Below are 18,672 nucleotides of genomic sequence, written 5' to 3'. Positions count from 1 at the left end.
ATCTGTGTATTTTGATTTTATGGCATTTTATCTCTTGAACAAATTGGTACACTCGCATTTTATGACAAGTAAAATGTAAAATATTCATATTCATTGCAGAAACAAAACCTTCATGTATGTGGTTGTAGAACTCATCAGTTTGACCTTCAGTTCCTGGGCTGGGCTGGTGTGGGATACACAACATGTAAAAACATTCTGATACAAAGACTTATTTGTAAGATCTTGGATATGTCTGTATATACAATTTCAATAGTAGCTGAATAAGGATGTAGGTGCAGGGAGCATTCTCTTCCAGTATTCTCTGAGCATGGAACCATTTCTTGCCCACTAGTATTTACTGCTAGGTATAAGGTACCACCACGACCAATATGAGAAAATTTTTTCACACAAGTAACATATCATTTGGCATGCCCCTCTCCATTTTTCCAAATGCAACATATCATTTGGCACAAGCCTCCTCACCATTTTTTTTCACACAAATGTTATATCGGTTGATGCCCCAACCTTCCTTCCCTCCCTCCTACATTAGTTGCCATTCCTTGGACTTAAAGCTTTTAGAAGAATACATGTAGAATGTAAAATCTTTCTTAAAAATATGAATCACTCTCTATCAGTAATGTACACAACCATACTAAAAGGGAAGGAGCACTGGAGGCTGCCCAGGACAGAGTTAACTTGATTTATAGGGTGTTTGTTTTAACTTGGGACAGCTAGATATCATGAAAAATACCCATCGTGCAAAAAAAGTTCCATTTGAAAAGTAAATATTTTCTGTGCTAAAACTACCCCTCCCCAACCCTCCTCCCCCTCAAACTACCCATTGGGGTGTGGAGAGAGGAGGGGGGGCAGGCTTCTATGCCAAAAAATATCTAGGTTTCACCAAAAATATTTTTTCCATTTGTGGTAGATGGCACTGTAATCGAAAAAATTCAGTTTTTGCAATTAAGTGACAACTCATTTGATTCTATTTTACATTTTTGATAAAAATGTTAACTTCTTTGTTCTAAACAATTGATGCATCATATTTAAATTTTGCAAATTTGATTGCGCAGCAAAACTTTTATGTTTAGGCATCTGACAATCTGGTGAATAACCTACATTTAACATTCTGATCCCTTTGGGGTTGATAACAATGAGTCCACACACTATCAGGAGTGCCCTATCTAATGTCACCATTGGAGTAACTGATTTCAGTGTGTTGTTCTCTCCAACAGCCATAACTCTCGCACCGACTACAACAACCTCTACCATGAATGGAAAGAAATGTTTCAGATAAATCTTAAGTATATTTTGGTCCATAATCCGAATCTGCAATAGAAAATGGGTTGCAGATAAAACATTGCCCCACCCTCTCATGGGGATGGCCAGTTTTCCAAACACAAATGTGCCTCTTGAAAATATTAACATTTCATCTGGAACATTTTTGTTGCACAATGCATATTTTTCCAAAATATTTAGCTCCTCCAAGTTAAAACAAACACCCTGTATATGGTGGAGAACAGGAGAACACGTCCTTGTCTCCAGGGCTGAATATGCTCTCTAAGACACCTGGAAATCAGCTCCAAAGTTGGGAAGATACCCTGTTATTCTATCATCCTAGACTTAACCTCTATAAGCAAAAAGACAAACTAACCCTAGCTCTCAGAACTATTGGTCTCATCCTCAAGGAGGGATAGGCTAGAGAAGATTAGAAGCAGGGTGGGAGGATCCATCTGCTGTGAGGAGGAAGGGAAAAAAGACAAACAAAGAGGTGTTGGAGAATAGGAAGTCACAGATAGCATACTGATACACACTGAGGCAGCTTCATTCCGGAGATGATATAAGGGCAGAGGAAGAGAAATAAAGATGGACAGAAAAATAGAAATGAGAAGTGGAGTGAACAGTGCAATAATAAATTGAAAAAGGAATGGAGAAAAAACAGAGAGAGAATATGTGTGTGTGTGTGTGTGTGTGTGAGAGAGAGAGAGAGAGAGAGAGAGAGAGAGAGAGAGAGAGAGAGAGAGAGAGAGAGGGGCGGGGGGGGGGGGGGGGAGGTGGTAGGAGAGGAGAATGGAGATAAAACAGGAATACAGAAAATAATTGCATGACTAAATAAATAATATCAAAGGAGCATGAGGACGTACGTTAACAGAGTTTAGTCCAAGATGGTAGAAGGTTGGAAAGATGTGGAGTTTAGTCCAGGATGGTAGAAGGTTGGAAAGATGTGTTGGAGAGAAACTTCTCATCTCCCAAATTCAGGGAAACTTGTATCATGTGGGAGGATCCAAAGAGCCAGTGCATCATGTGCAGAGCATGTTTAGCAAGTGAGCACAGGATGTCTCAAGACAGGTAGTTCATTCAAGGGCTCAGCCAGTTTGATGTTGGTATAATTCCTGCATGAAACACCATACTGTGAAAAACATATGTTAGCATACAAAGTGGATGACATTAAGGAGGTTGGTATGGCAACAGAAGGCTGCAGTGGTTGGTATGGGGAGTATTTTAGGGAGAAAGTAATTCATTTCAGGCCTTGATTTGAGGTCATAGTGTTGGCAGAGTAAGATATTGAGGCATCTGTGGTCTCAGTGGTAATAATTGATGTGGGTAGGGGGATCTGCTCCTGAGTATTTTTGGAAGTGGGAACTGTATTAACCAGAGGGTGAGAGGGGGAGGTAGCTGTAGGAGAGGAAAGTCTGAATGAGGTTGCCAGCGTGGGTGATGAGGGATTTGGTGGTAGAGAAGATATGTTTGCCACAGAAGACTGGGCTGTAGGAAAGGTAGCATCTGATGTAGCATAAGTGGCAGCTGTCAAAGTGTAGTTATTGTTGGGTATTGGTAAGTTTTGTATAAACTCATGTTTGGAAATGAGTTTCACTCATCAAGGAAGGGCTTTGGATTTGGAGATTTATTAAGATATATCTTGACTTATTCCACATCCCTAAATGTTCTCCTTCATGATGGGATCTATGAATGACAACGAAGAGACTCTTGGAACAGACAAGTCAATTCAATAATCTTTTCCAGTTTTTGTAAATTAAGTTTTGTAGAAGCAATCTTAACTACATGTGGAAAACGTTGTTTAAGAACAAAAGTAAAACTGAAGATGAGGTTTTCCCATCTAGTACACATTACGTGAAAATCTGAATAAATGGGAGAAAACTAGAAACTTATAGAGTCAGTGTCTGCTTTTTCTATTTTTGTGACCATCTGCTGATTAGTAAGCATTTTGTGGTTGATTACAGTTACATGTACTCTTGAGTCTCACTTTCTGTTTACATTCCATTTTGACCAAAGTACGAGAGTGGTTTGAAAAGTTCTCAGAATCATCACGAAAAGTCAATGCTAGTGCAACGAGTCACTCACATGATATTCATTGGACTGTTGACTGTAAACACGTGTGTTGTCAGTGTCCCTGGAAGAGAGCTGTGGTGGTGACATGGCTCTGTTGTTCCAGTGCAGTGATTTGCAAAGATGGAGAAAATGGAGATTTGAGCAGTGATTAAGTACTTTGTAAAGAAAGGTATGAAAGCAAAGGACATCGATGCCGATTTCCCGAATACACTGGTGGACTCTGCTCCTACATATTCAGCTGTTGCCAATGAATTTAAATTTGGTTGGGAGAGTCTAGATGATGATCTGCGCAGTGGTCAGCCAAGAAGTGTCACTACTCCAGAAATTGTTGCAAAAGTGCACAAAACGGTCATGAAGGATCGCCAATTGAAAGTGTGTGAAACTGCTCACGCTTGCCAGATGTCATCTGAAAGGATATATCACATTTTAACTGAAGAACTAGAAATGAAAAAAATTATCTACAAGATGGGTGCCATGACTCTTGACGCTGGATCAAAAACGCATGGGGCTGGACATATCGGAACAATGTTTGGCCCGTTTGTGGAGAAACAAACAAGAATTTTTGCGACAGTTTGTAATCACAAATGAAACATGGACGCACTGCTATACCCCAAAGACAAAAGAGTCAAAGCAGTGGAAACATGCTGATTCTCTGCCAGCAAAAACAATTCCTTCGGTGGGAAATGTCATAGCATCAGTGTTCTGGAATGCAAAGGGGATTCTATTTGTAGATTATCTACACACTGGGCAAGCAATTAATGGAGAATACTATGTTAACATTCTAGACAAATTGCAACAAATAGTACATGAAAAAGACCAGGTTTAGCAAGGAAGGAAGTAATGTAAGTCCGCACACATGTGCTGTCGCTGTGGCAAAATTACACGAACTAAGGTACAAATTGTTCCCACACCTGCCTTATTCACCTGATATGGTTACATCAGACTTCCAGCTCTTCCCAAAACTGAAAATTTTTCTTGGTGGATGAAGATTCACTTCAAACAAAGAACTGATAGCCAGAGTTGGCAACTATTTTGCAGGCCTGAAGGAAACTCATTTTCGAGATGGGATAGAGGCAGTGGGACATCATTGGACCAAGTGCATTAATCTACAAGGAGACTACAGAGCAAAATAAAAAAGTTTCAGTGGTGTAAATACTTTTTTCCTATTCCATTCCCAGAACTTTTCAAACTATCCTCATATTTTTAAGTTAATTTTCTAGACCGATTGTCTTACTAAGTGAAAATTCTCACTGAATGTAGATTAATCAAAAGACTGGTAGCTCCATTATGTTCTGGTCTGAATAAAATAAGTTAATTTCTATCATGGCAACTCATCTGTCATCAAACAAATAATCACAGTGAAAAACTGTGAATTCTTGAAACACAAAAACAAATAAATGGTCATAACTTACCACATGACTACCAAATCATACATAAATTCCACTTCAGGATGTAAAAGATATATATCTCTGTTAACAGCACTCCTGAAAAAAAGACAGTGATACAACATGTTAAAGAATGAGCCAATAAATCTCTGAACACAAATGCAAGAAAAACCAAAAAGTTGTATTTACATTTTTGAGACAAAAAGGTACTGCAACTTTATCCAACAGCTAAGGTATGTCATAAAATTATGATCATTCATTTGCAAAGGACAAGACTTGTTATCTACATCAGATTTAAACACTGTTAGGCAACATTCCAGTAAATATCTTTAACTGACGTGTTGTAGATAAAAAGTTTACAATATTTACATTTAGTTTATAGTTCTTCTACTACTGTTTCTGTTGACGTGAAAACTAGATGCCATGATATGCAATAGAGAGCCTGTGACTGTAAGATGGAAATGAAGTATTTTCAATGTTAATACCAGTCACAAAGCAAGTATTAGTTAATGATACATGCATTTTGCCTACACTAATGTTTTGTTCTTCCCTGAACATTCATTTGATATAGTGAAATATGAGAGGCATTAAGTAAGTAATGCAGCACTTTTTTCCTGTTATCTCCGTAGTTGTTTTTTTTTTCATGATTCCAATACACAATATTATTTCTCAGTCTTTTGACTAAAAAATACCCTGTTTTCAATATAATCTAGATTCAATGTGATGGCATTATGCCACCTTAGTGACAGTGCATGTATGCCAACATTGTATCACTCTACTGATCCACATCAGAGCCAGCATCTTGATACATCAATAACACATTCACTTACTGCTTCCCACAGAGTGCATCCATTGTTGAGCCAAACAGGTGAAAGTCAGAACGTATGAGATATGGACTGTAGCATGGGTACGGAAGAACAGTCCAATGAAGTTTTGTGAGCTCCACTCAAATACAAAGACTTGTGTAGGGTATCGTGCTGTCATGAAGAAGGAGAAGTTCATTTGCATTTTTGTGGCAAACACTGAAGTTGTTTTCTTTAATATCCTGAGAATGCACAATGCACTTTAGAGTTGACCGTTGCACCATGAAGCAGAACATCAAACAAAATAACTTTCAGAGTCCCAGAAGACTGTTGCCATGGTTTTACCGACTGAGGGTGTGGCTTTGAACTTTTCTTAACTCCTACCTGGGACTCAGCATTACTACAGCAAGCATTGCTTAGGAGTAATGGTGAAGGCCTCAACTAGTACAACACTTAACACTGAAAGAATATTTATTATAAACGCCAATGTACAGTCAGAACAGAACTGAACTGAACTCTGGGATGGAGAGTGCAGCATCAAATATTCCAGAATATACAAACATGACATTGTGAAAACTGCCAACAAATGACAAATACTAAATAACAAATAATTGCTGGTTGTCAGGTTTGAACTGGTGACCCAGAGCATGTGAGCCAGCAATGCTAACCATTACACCACGCTGCTTGCACCACAGTGCACGGCAATACTATATTAAAGTAAGTTTCTGTGTTACTTCAACCCCTATTTAATCCTAAGGAAAATTAAGTAACTCCTCTTGTGTGTAACTATACACTTAATGAAACAGTCTAAACTCTCATAACAACAAATCACTGTTGTTGTGTGTCAGCAAAGCTCAATGTAAATCAGAAACTTATTAATGGCCTACCCGTGTCCTAACAACAGCCTTCTTAACCTTTAACAACCAAACCCTCTCCCCTCCCCAACGAAGGAACCAATATTTACAGAAGTTAGGATAATGTTGTGTACTTTTACTTTTTTATTTCTACACACCGTACTAAATATTTTGCCTGCTACAGGTATGAACTGGCCATCAATTGTGTCTTATAATTTAACAGAAATACACTTTACAAATTTTAGCATATTGCTATTAAATCAGAGTTTTTAGCAGTTAACTAATGTATCATCCACATGAACAGGCATTTAATGAAAATGATGCAAGGGACAAATAAAAATGTACCAAAGTTCCACTCTTATTAGATGATCAGTACAAAATCTGCCACCCATTTCCAAATTACAGAACAATCAAAGCTGAGAGGATAATAGCCAAAAGCAGTGTACAGAACTAGATCTGACTATGTATGCATAGGCTTCCTCAGCCATTGTCACAGTCTACAAAATTCTTCTGGTAGGTGACCAAATAGACAATGTGTATAATTCTCTGATGTTTCAGCTACTGTTGCAAATGGCTTTCCTCAGGATGTTTTCACTAACTGCTAAATGAGAAAAACTTCAGTTCTATATATTGGTGAAAGATGCTGTTACCATAATCTGATAGGATACTGAGAATGAGGAGGAGAGGTGTTATACATCCTTTATTGGTGTTTGCATTTATTTCTTGTCATTGGTAGAAATAGACGTCCTTGATTGGTGTTTGCTTAATTTCTTGCCACTAGTGGCAGCAGACGAATGAGAAATGGGTGGGAGTTATGATGCAACACTGCTCACTCACTGTCTAGTGCCAGTGTTTAGCGTCAGTACTTGTGTGCATGCGGCCACTGTGGCCTTTTACACAATAGTATGTGTTGTCTCTCAAGAGTTGCCATTACTGCTAGCAGCCGAGATGCTGGAAGTCAGTACCCATCCTCTTGTCAGGTTGCTTGGCTATTTCTATCACCTCTCTAATTTTCCTTCTGAAAGTAAGTAGCTGTTTTGCCAGTACGCGGCCTTCTCAAAATTCTTTCTGTTCGTCACACTCATCCTGGTGTTTTGCTACTGTTGGCCTATTGTGTTGTATTTGATGGATATATCTTCCAAGTTCAGATATCAGTGTGCTATATGGTCACCTCCCCCCCACCTACATATACTAGTCCACACTCGCACCCTATTTTGTCAACTCCAGCAGCAGGTAGCTTGTCAGTTACATCTTTTGTTGAGCCAAGAACATGTTTTATTCTGTACCTGTTTCAAAAAATTCGGTTGGTACCTGCTTGGAGGAGAATTTTGCCCACATGTTCAGGGATCCTTTGACCATATGATAATAGAACAATGTTTTGTGCTTCCTTCTGCACTTCCCTACTGCCTCCACCCTATGTTGCCATAGTTTTATCTATCATCTTCATCCAATGACCAAAAATGGACCCTCAGGTTTTGTAGTTCAGCCTTCAGATGTTCTTCAGAACCTGTGCACCCTCTTCATTAAAGTATGTAGAGTGGATTTCTTCTGCATAAGGTGATGGTGGCAAGATGAGCCACTCCATGATGGTGTGCTTTCTGTACACACTGTAGTCAAGTTTACCATCAGGCTTCCATAAACTCCCAAATTGAGGAAAGGCAGCACCTCATTCTTTTCTACACTGAAGCGCTAAAGAAACTTGTATAGGCATGTGTATTCAAATACAGAGATATGTAAACAGGCAGAATACAGGACTGCAGTCGGCAACACCTATATAAGTTGTTAGTCGGTTACTGCTGCTACAATGGCAGGTTATCAAGATTTAATTGATTTGAACGTGATGTTATAGTTGGCATGCGAGTGATGGGACACAACATCTCTGAGGTAGTGATGAAGTGGGGATTTTCCCATATTACTATTTCACAAATCCTGCAAGATTCATGATGTCAGTTACCTCCAGCACTACTTCAGATAGTGGTCAAGTCCATGCCACGTTGGGCTGCAGCACTTCTGTGTGCTCGCAGGGGCCCTATACAATATTAGGCAGGTGTACCAGTTTCTTTGGCTCTTCATTGTATCTCCGTAGTGAAGTGGATTTTGCTGTGCTGCTGACTGAGGTGCCTGTTACAAGTTCGACACCTACATCTGCATCAACACCTACATAGACAATCCACAAGCCACAATACTGAACCACAATTAGTCATTTCCTTTCCTGTTTTGCACACAAACAGAGCATTAGAAAAACAATTCTCTAAGTACCTCCTTACATGCTATGTATGTTGAAGGCAGTAGAGTCGTTCTGCAGTCAACTTCAAGTTTTCTCAATAGTGTTCTTTGAAAAGAATGTCACCTTCCCTTCAGGGACTTCCATTTGAGTTTCGGAACCATCTCAATAACACTTGTATGTCGTTCAAATTTGTCGGTAACAAATCTAGCAGCCCTCCTCTGGATTTATTCAGTAACTCTTCTTCTTCATTTGGTGATAATGAAGGTGTCATAAACATATCAAAGCCAGCATTCTTGGCATAATGGTGTGGACTCGAGTACTTATTCTCCAAATGTTTCCATGAAGATGTCTGCTGCAATAAGGGAGAGAAGGGAACCCATATCTAAACTGTCCATCTGTTCATAAAACTTTCATTGGAACAGATGGTCATTAAACAGTGGCACACTAGCACATAGTCCTGTGACAATGTGAACTGCACCCCTTCCTGACTGGAAAACTGGTTATGGATGACGGAGAGAATGTCAACAGGTTTACCTTTCAAGAACCCACAAGGTTCGGTGAGTACACCACCATCCGTCAGATGAGGAACTACAGCAGAAAACTACGGAGGAAGGACTGCTGCTGGACACTCAACAGACAGTGTTTAGCCACTCCAGTCACATCTTAAACAATGCAGCCACCCTAATTCTCACCAAAGGAATGAAAGCACCAAGGATATATAGTGTACCAAAGGGCCACAAAGAGTCTTTTCCTTTGTGGTTGATAGTGAACAGTGTTAATTCACTGACCTACAGACTAGCAAAAGAACTGACCCCAAAGCTTCAGTACATGGCCAGTCACACAGATTCATACGTTAAAGATTCCATCCATTTTGTAGCACTTTTAAAAGAAAAGTATATCTTGGCTATGGTTCTGATGGTTATCTTCAACATGAAGTCTTTATTCACAAATTTACCAGCATCAGACATGTGAACATCTTAGAGGCACCCAATGGCTGGAAGCTTGTTTGCCATTGTTTAACAACCACCTACTTCAAATGGAAAGGGGAATTCTATGAATGGACAGACAATGTAGCTACAGGTTCCTCTCTCTCCCCTGCTGTAGCAGACATCTTGTAGTGATCATAGAATGAAGACTTTCATGACCAGATGATATTCCTACTGGTAAACCTTTCGGGATGTGAGGTCATTTCTTGGACCATGATCTCACATCCCAAAAGGTTTACCAGAAGCTATCTTGTAGTGACCCAGAATATATTATGAAAGTCACTACTGGTTCTACCAGTGTCAATGATACGTGGTGAGTTTGTTTACATAATAGTGTGCTAAGGCAACTGGAATTTTTTTTGCAAATAACATGTCAAGTATTCAAAATTGTGTCTACACAACTTCTTATTTCTTTGATTTGTGAGTGGAATGTCAACAACTTGGCAGTAATGAGTGTGTTCAGAGCTGCAAGGACTCAAACAAAAACCAATTAGACAGTTCCATCTTCTAGTCGGCAACTGCCAATCGAAATAAGATACTTGGAGCACTGAGCCCTCTATGGCCTTTATACTTTAACAATAAAAATAACAGAGTTATGAATTTCTAATTCTGAAAAGTTCAGTTCTGTACTTACTTCAGACAAGTATATATGAAATGTGTATTGTGTAGATGTATATGATGTACATATTATGTAAATGAAAAGATGATATTGGAGGAATTTCTCGCCAAATGGAAACACAGTTCATGTTAAATCTGAGTGATGGAAAATGTGCAAGAAGATCTTTCATGGTAGAATATTCCACAGTCTAATGAACAAATATTCAAGGGTTATTTTGCGAAAATGCAACTAAGTTTGTGGCAAAAAACTTTAAAGATGAAAGGGGAAGCAAATTTAATCTTAAACTTGATTTTTCATTAAACTAGAATTATGGTTATGTTGGTCACAGGTGATAGAGTTTAATGACTATGAAGTGGTGATTTTCTCTGGTGCACTGAATTTACATCAGTTTTTTTGTGTGAAGAAGTTTAAATGCTATAAAAACACTGGGTTATTGTTTGTATAGTAATGGAGATGAGCAAACACATTTAAAGGTGTTGGAAGACAACAAGTTACAGTGGGTATATAACACGAAATAAGAATTTAATTATTCTCTACACTCTGCCAAATGAATAACATTGCTTCTCAAAGATAACAATTGTCAACTAAGAGTCAGTCTAGAGCATCTCTGGTGAAGTGAAATTACACTTGTGTGTAAGCCATTTATTTTTTACATCAGTTTACTAGACATGAATCACTTAATTTTGGTAAAGCAATGAAAAAAACAGACTGTTTAAAAAGATTTACTGTACCAATTAAACATCGACCAGTAACATATCAAAAGCTAATTATGAAGAGATCACTGCTGGCTGACAGAGCAAAGGGAATCAATGGAGAATGAAGAACACTGAATTTTGAAAGCTTTTAACATACTAGAGTTATCTGGTACTGAGAATGAATTCATTTCCCACAGTCAGATCTGTGCAGACAAACACAAATCTGCTAATATACACAATTACTTCTGGTACAGCAGGAGTATGACCTCATGTAAATGTAACTTGTAAACAACATGAAAAGGAAGCAAGACAGATTAGCTACAAATTACCAATAGGCTAATGCAGTTACACTACATGGTCAATGAATTGTACCCCTGTATATGTGGCAACTGTGAAAGGGCCGGTAGCATGGGAAAGAAGAAGAAAAAGAGCACCTGAATAAAGTCATCTCTAAAGAAAAATCCACACAGAAGACTGAAGATATCTAGAAGAGACAAAGGGCAAAAAGAAGTTGAAGAGCAAGACATCTATGAAGCCCCAAGAGAAAAAGACAAAGATTTTGAGGGTAGGGAATTTTGTTTGTGCAGGTGGAGATGGAGATGGCCTATCAAGTGTGTCACACTGCCTACCAGATACCTTTGACACAGTTCAGATCTGGCGCAGTTTCCCATGCAGCATTTATGAGACATCACACTGCTGAAAGTTCATGGTAGCTGCATCTACATGCTGTGTACCCACCACCATGAGTTGCTGTATCACCTCACCAGTGTGGTTCTCTTACCTTTAGCATCAACTATGGTTGGCGAATTATCTTCAGAGTGTATACTGTGGATGAGTTCAGTTCTTGATGGTGGTTAGTGTCTTGGTCATTGTGGACAATGGGCAATTTTAAGGATAACTATAAATGTAGTAAGTAATTGGACTGTAGACAACTGAATAGAATTATAAGAGTGATGTACCATGGAGGTTTTAAAGAGAGAGTAACATTAAACAGGCATTGACTAGCAATAATTGTAGTCAATATTATAATACAAGAAGTAGATTTAAGTTGTTATAATGGAGACTAGGGGCTCGATGTCCAATTATACTCACATGATGAAGGAATTGAGGGAAATATTGGTCCCAATAAATGGTGGCTTACAAGAAACACAAAGTTGTTTACAAGAAATAGAAGGTAGGCTGGGTAGTAATTTTCTAAAAGTAAACAGTAGTGTACCTACCTGTAACACCAATTATGAAACATTGAATGACAGTTTCCTAAAGGTAGAGGAAAAACTAAATAGTAGTCAGCAAGAAGAAATTTAGAATTTAGCTATAATCATAAGATAGAAGCACATACCAGTGAGCCAAGTTTAGAGAAAGAACCTATTTAACCTTAGTTATAAAAGTTTAAAGGGGTACTCTCTGAGAAAATATATATGAACATTACAAAAGGAGCTCATAAACCAGAAAACTTAGCAAAACAGCTTGGTAGTTTTAAGATGTCTTCTGAGAATAACCTAAAAGAAAAATTTAGTAAAGTACAACAATCAATCAGTAGATGTTAGAGTTCAAGATATAATGGAAGGAGTCCAGGTAGCTAAAGACAATGTAAATACTGATTGTATTTGGGTACAAAAATCCAATATGGAGAAATTAGGGGGCAGTTTTGATCAGTTACAAGGACAAGCCAAAAATTTACAATTGCAAAGAGAAAGTGATAGGCTTGATTCTGAAGTTATGCGAAATGAGGTGGGGCATATGTATTCTTTTTGAGAACAAGGAGAATCTCGTAGACAACAAAAGTGTTAAGATGGAAAACAGAATAGGAATAGGAGACAGGAATAATAATGGTTTATTTGTCCATAATAACTTTTACAGTCATGGACATAATCAGTCAGAACATACATGAACAATAGTAATACTTTAGTAGTAGAAATAAAGTACATACAACATTAAAAATCCTTGATGGAGTACAAACATTTAGCAATTAACAGCTGCTTTAATTTTATTTTAAATATGTTTCCTTTTAACATTTTTATGGTATTTGGCATTCTGTTGTAAAAAAATCTTCCAGCAGAAAATGGATTATGATCGGTTGCTTTTTTATTTCTGAATTTTATGTGGTAATCCTCTTTCTTCCTTGTATTATAACTATGGATATCACTATTTATTAAACTGTGCTCCATATTTTCTTTTACAAACAGTGTAGTCCTTAGAACATATAATGAATACACTGTTAGTATATTATACTTAATGAAGTATTCTCTACAGGATTGACGTTTACTAATATTCGCTATTATCCTAATTGCTCTCTTCTGGGCTCTAAAAGCCCTATCCACATACAGCTTTGTGGGAGTGTATAATACCAAAATAGATTTGTCTTAAGACTGGTGACGCTATTATGCTAGAAAGGCGTTTTAGCAGGTAGGTATTACACGAGATTTTTTTACACATGTAGCTGGTGTGCTCCTTCCATGTAAGATGTTAATCAACTATAATACCCAGGAATTTATGTTTATCAATTGTTTCAATTGATAACTGTGGCTCAGTATCCACTTGTCTTGATTTGTAATTTAGCAAAAACTCCATTAGAATTGTCTTTTCCTTATTTAATGCCAATTTATTTTTAGTCATATATTCTGTGATGAGGTTAGTGTTCTTCATATTATTTTGCACTGCTAGCTGTTTTGTAGGGCCCCAGCTTATGAAGGAGGTGTCGTCGGCATAATTAACAAGGTCTGCATTTTTTGGAATTATTATATCATTGATGTACACAATGAATAGAAAAGGCCCAATAATGCCTTCCTGAGGGACTCCACAGTTAAGAATTTTATAAGATGATTTTACTGTTTGTATAAGTCCCCCAGTTGTATGATACAACTTAACATATTGTCTTCTGTCAGCAAGGTACAAAACAAATCTAATGCCACTCCTCTGACCCCATAAGTTTCTAACTTCTAAGACAAATGGAATATTCCAGAATTTGAAACAAGAACATCTGATAGCATGAATTTCTTAGAAGTAGATACCTTAGGGGTTGCGAAGCAACTCAAATCGCTTGATAAGGGCAAGTCTTCAGGTCCAGATTGTATACCGATTAGGTTCTTTTCAGATTACGCTGATACAATAGCTCCCTACTTAGCAATCATATACAACCGCTCGCTCGCCGATAGATCTGTACCTACAGATTGGAAAATTGCGCAGCTCGCACCAGTGTTTAAGAAGGGTAGTAGGAGTAATCCATCTAACTACAGACCTATATCATTGACGTCGGTTTGCAGTAGGGTTTTGGAGCATATACTGTATTCAAACATTATGAATCACCTCGAAGGGAACGATCTATTGATACATAATCAGCATGGCTTCAGAAAACATCGCTTTTGTGCAACGCAGCTAGCTCTTTATTCGCACGAAGTAATGGCCGCTATCGACAGGGGATCTCAAGTTGATTCCGTATTTCTAGATTTCCGGAAAGCTTTTGACACCGTTCCTCACAAGCGACTTCTGATCAAGCTGAAGGCCTATGGGGTATCGTCTCAGTTGTGCGACTGGATTCGTGATTTCCTGTCAGGAAGGTCGCAGTTCGTAGTAATAGACAGCAAATCATCGAGTAAAATTGAAGTGATATCAGGTGTTCCCCAGGGAAGCGTCCTGGGACCTCTGCTGTTCCTGATCTATATAAATGACCTGGGTGACAATCTGAGCAGTTCTCTTAGGTTGTTCACAGATGATGCTGTAATTTACCGTCTACTAAGGTCATCCGAAGACCAGTATCAGTTGCAAAGCGATTTAGAAAAGATTGCTGTATGGTGTGGCAGGAGGCAGTTGATGCTAAATAACGAAAAGTGTGAGGTGATCCACATGAGTTCCAAAAGAAATCTGTTGGAATTCGATTACTCGATAAATAGTACAATTCTCAAGGCTGTCAATTCAACTAAGTACCTGGGTGTTAAAATTACGAACAACTTCAGTTGGAAAGACCACATAGATAATATTGTGGGGAAGGCGAGCCAAAGGTTGCGTTTCATTGGCAGGACACTTAGAAGATGCAACAAGTCCACTAAAGAGACAGCTTACACTACACTCGTTCGTCCTCTGTTAGAATATTGCTGCGCGGTGTGTGATCCTTACCAGGTGGGATTGACGGAGGACATCAAAAGAGTGCAAAAAAGGGCAGCTCGTTTTGTATTATCACATAACAGGGGAGAGAGTGTGGCAGATATGATACGCGAATTGGGATGGAAGTCATTACAGCAAAGACGTTTTTCGTCACGGCGAGATCTTTTTACGAAATTTCAGTCACCAACTTTCTCTTCCGAATGCGAAAATATTTTGTTGAGCCCAACCTACATAGATAGGAATGATCATCAAAATAAAATAAGAGAAATCAGAGCTTGAACAGAAAAGTTAAGGTGTTCGTTTTTCCCGTGCGCTGTTAGGGAGTGGAATAGTAGAGAGATAGTATGATTGTGGTTCGATGAACCCTCTTCCAAGCACTTAAATGTGAACTGCAGAGTAGTCATGTAGATGTAGATGTAGATGTAGATGTAGAAGAATGGAGTGATTTACAGTATCAAAAGCCTTAGATAGGTCTAGAAAGGTGCCATTAACTTTGTTTCCATCATCAAGTTTATTCAATACGGCTTGAATAAATGTGGCAATGGCTGTTATTGTAGACTTGTCCTTCCTGAAACCGTGTTGAGAACTTATTAATATATTGTACTAAGAGAAAAATGATTCCATTTGATCAAGAAATAGCCTTTCCAACAACTTACTAAGTTCTGATGTCAATGAAATAGGCCTATAATTTTGTGCATCAGTAGTTTTTCCCTTTTTATGCACTGGTCTTATTTCAGTGACTTTTAACAAGTCAGGAAATGACCCCTGTCTTAAAGAGCTGTTTATTAAATGTTGCAGTGGCTTCATTAACTCATTACCACATTCTTTCAGAAATTTGGCTGAGATGTCATCCCAGCCACTGGATGTACTTGCTTTTAAGTTTGAAAAGGTTCTCAGGATTTCCTGTTTTGTAACACACCTCAGGAAGAACGAATTACTGACATTACTGGGATTTAGCACCTGTGGTGGGTTGATCACATCCTCCTTACTCACCTTACTAAATTGATCTATGAATCTCTCGCATACTTCTTTTGGGTCACTAACCAATTTTTCATTGCCCCTTATTATTATGTTGTTACACAATGCCTTGTCATTCCCCCCACTTGCCTTCTTTACTATATTCCACACTGTTTTACTAACATTACAGGATTGACTCATCTGTTCTGCAAACTTCTGTGCCTTTAACGACGTAAGTGCTTCCCTATAGGATTTTCTACAGGCTTTGTATTTAGACTGAAAGTACTGCAATTTGGGGTCTTTAAAAAGAATATATAGATCATTCATGTCATTCTTTAATTTCATCATATTAGGGGGGAGTTTAAGATTCCTGGAACTGTCAGTTTTCTTTAGTATTTTGACCCTTGGGCATACTTGATTTAGACAATGGGTTAATGTTGTATAAAATATTTCCCACTTTTCATTAATGTCTTCTGTTGCATATAGGCCTACCTGATACCAGTTTATGTGTGCCAGTTTTTCCTTTAATGCATGACAGTCAAACTTTCTTTTATAAGTAAATTGTTCCTTATGAGATACTATTTCTTTGTCAGTATTGAGCTCTAGGACTAATGCTCTATGATCCGAAATGTGGTTCTCAACAGTTCCAACTACAAGGTCCTCCTTACTTAAGTTTGTAATAACATGGTCAATACATGTCTGAGAGTCACCTGTAATTCTTATTGGTGTTGAATTCATGTGGTTGTAATTAAAGGACTGTAATATATCAATATATGAATGCAGAGAGTACAAGTTAACAAAGTGGTGTTGGTACTTTGCATGAGAGGTTTGCCAAAAATGAAACAATTGTCAGGAAACGAAAGTCCTCATGCTCAATAAAAGACCTCTTAGAGGAATGGAGGTCTGGAAAGTGGAGCAGGTTAGCTAAAATTGTACCAACTTTAAACCAGGTAAGGGGTTCATACTGTCTTACTTTTAAAATCTTTTGATGGAAGAGTACCTTTGTCATGGAGAGATCACAAGAAAATAGAGTTTGCTTTACACAAGTCGGAGGAAGGGGTGTAGGAATGGGAAATTCTTATTAGGAAGGAGTTTGTAAATCTGCAAGAGTTCTGTAGACTGTTTAAGAAAGAATACTGGAATGCAGGTGACCAGGAGAAACTGAAGTAAGAGTTGTCTGATCCTAAATCATATAGTCAGAGATGGGGAGGGTACAAAAAACATTTTAAGTGACATTTAGACCAAGAAAAGTTCTTGGATAAACCAATAGATGAAGAGCAATTAGTTTGAGTATTGACCAATTGCCAACCTATTTCCATGCATACACAATTGGTGTCTAAAGCATGTGCTAAAACTGGTTGGTTATTGCATTAGTTAGGGCAGCTTGATAATTTACATGTAAAGGAAGAGGAATAATGGACCTGTAAGAATAGAAATGGGGTTCCAAATAATAAAAGAAATTACAAGAGAGAACCAGGAGTGATTAACAGTCAGTTTTACGAGAGCAAAGAAAAAGATTCCAGAATATGTTTAGGAGTAATAGAAATCAGAATCTTCAGCAATGGCATGATCAAGAGAGGTGTAGCCAATCCAGCAATCAGCAGCAAGTCATGACAGTGATTGAACACGTGGGAAACAAGGAGGGTCCTACTGAAGGTGCCTTTCCACAGGACCAAGAGATGTAAAATACAGGCCCATGACACAACAAGAAGGCAAATGTGAGAAGATTTATTAAAATAAGAATGGGGGAAGAAGAAGAAGAAGAAGAAGAAGAAGATGATGATGATGATGATTATGATGATGAATATTCAGTGCATGAATAAATAAGTTTGTAATTTTAGACCGTGTAGGGGGCTGCGAAGTAAGAATAATGCTGGGTTCTGCAAGTGACATTAGAGTAATAAGTCAGGAGTTTTATGAAGGTTACACAGGGAGAGAAAATATCCTATGTACCATCTAAATGGAGTGCCTGTAGTGAGTATTACTGGGGTAATCCTCTTAGGGAGGAAGTATTATTACCTGTGGCAATCAAATAGTGGGAATGAGATCAAAAAATTTTAATGGTGCCTTATTTAAATTTTATTGGGACTTGACTGGTTAGAAAAACATACAGGTGTGTTAGACTTTTGCAGCCATTGATTAATTATACTTCAGGAGAACTACGTATTACCAGTTCCTTTCATAGGGAGTGAAGCGTACAAGAAGATCAGTTGAAACCAGGGAAGTTTTTTCTGGTTCATATGAGTGACACAACATGACATTAACAACAGTAACGAAGGTAATCAATTAGCGAAGAAAGAAGTGGAATAGCAGTTACGGGGAAACGTGCAAAGCAGCCCACTGTTAAGTCATTCGGAAAATGAAGAATTATTGGGATTCCTTTTGAAATATGAAAAGGTATTTTCCAGTCAACCTGGTGTTGATTCAGGGTTATGAGTGGCAGTTACAATTAAAATCACAAAAACAGTTTTTCTGTACAGTTCTATCCTATTCCATTTGCTTTTAATGAACCCGTGAGCAGGAAAATTAATAAAATGATTACAGAAAGAGTAACTGAATCATCAATGAGCTCTTGTAATGATCTCTTATTAGGGCTAAACAAGGCATTTGGTGATGTACAGTTAGTCCTCGATGTGCAGTCTCTGAATCAATATACAGAAGTAGAAAGAGATCACCCTATTCCCACTGAAGAGATTTTAGTAAAATTAGGAGAAC

At 38.0% G+C, this 18,672-nt stretch overlaps 1 protein-coding gene across 3 annotated transcripts in view; it reads right to left on the bottom strand.

The window, feature by feature from the left end:
* LOC126354357 (peroxisomal leader peptide-processing protease-like) overlaps positions 1 to 18,672 on the bottom strand; it is a 1,193,162-nt gene that overhangs the window by 1,117,774 nt on the left and 56,716 nt on the right. For all 3 annotated transcript variants that reach the window (XM_050003932.1, XM_050003933.1, XM_050003934.1), the window contains exon 2: positions 4,743 to 4,814. The gene's annotated coding sequence lies outside the window, so the exon portion shown is untranslated. The remainder of the gene's footprint in view (positions 1 to 4,742; positions 4,815 to 18,672) is intronic.

This window comes from Schistocerca gregaria, chromosome 3 (genome assembly GCF_023897955.1).
Source record: "Schistocerca gregaria isolate iqSchGreg1 chromosome 3, iqSchGreg1.2, whole genome shotgun sequence".
NCBI classification, from domain to species: Eukaryota; Metazoa; Arthropoda; class Insecta; order Orthoptera; family Acrididae; genus Schistocerca; species Schistocerca gregaria.
The sequence above is the reverse complement of the archived record's forward strand: the minus strand, read 5'-3'. Positions and strand labels throughout refer to the sequence as shown.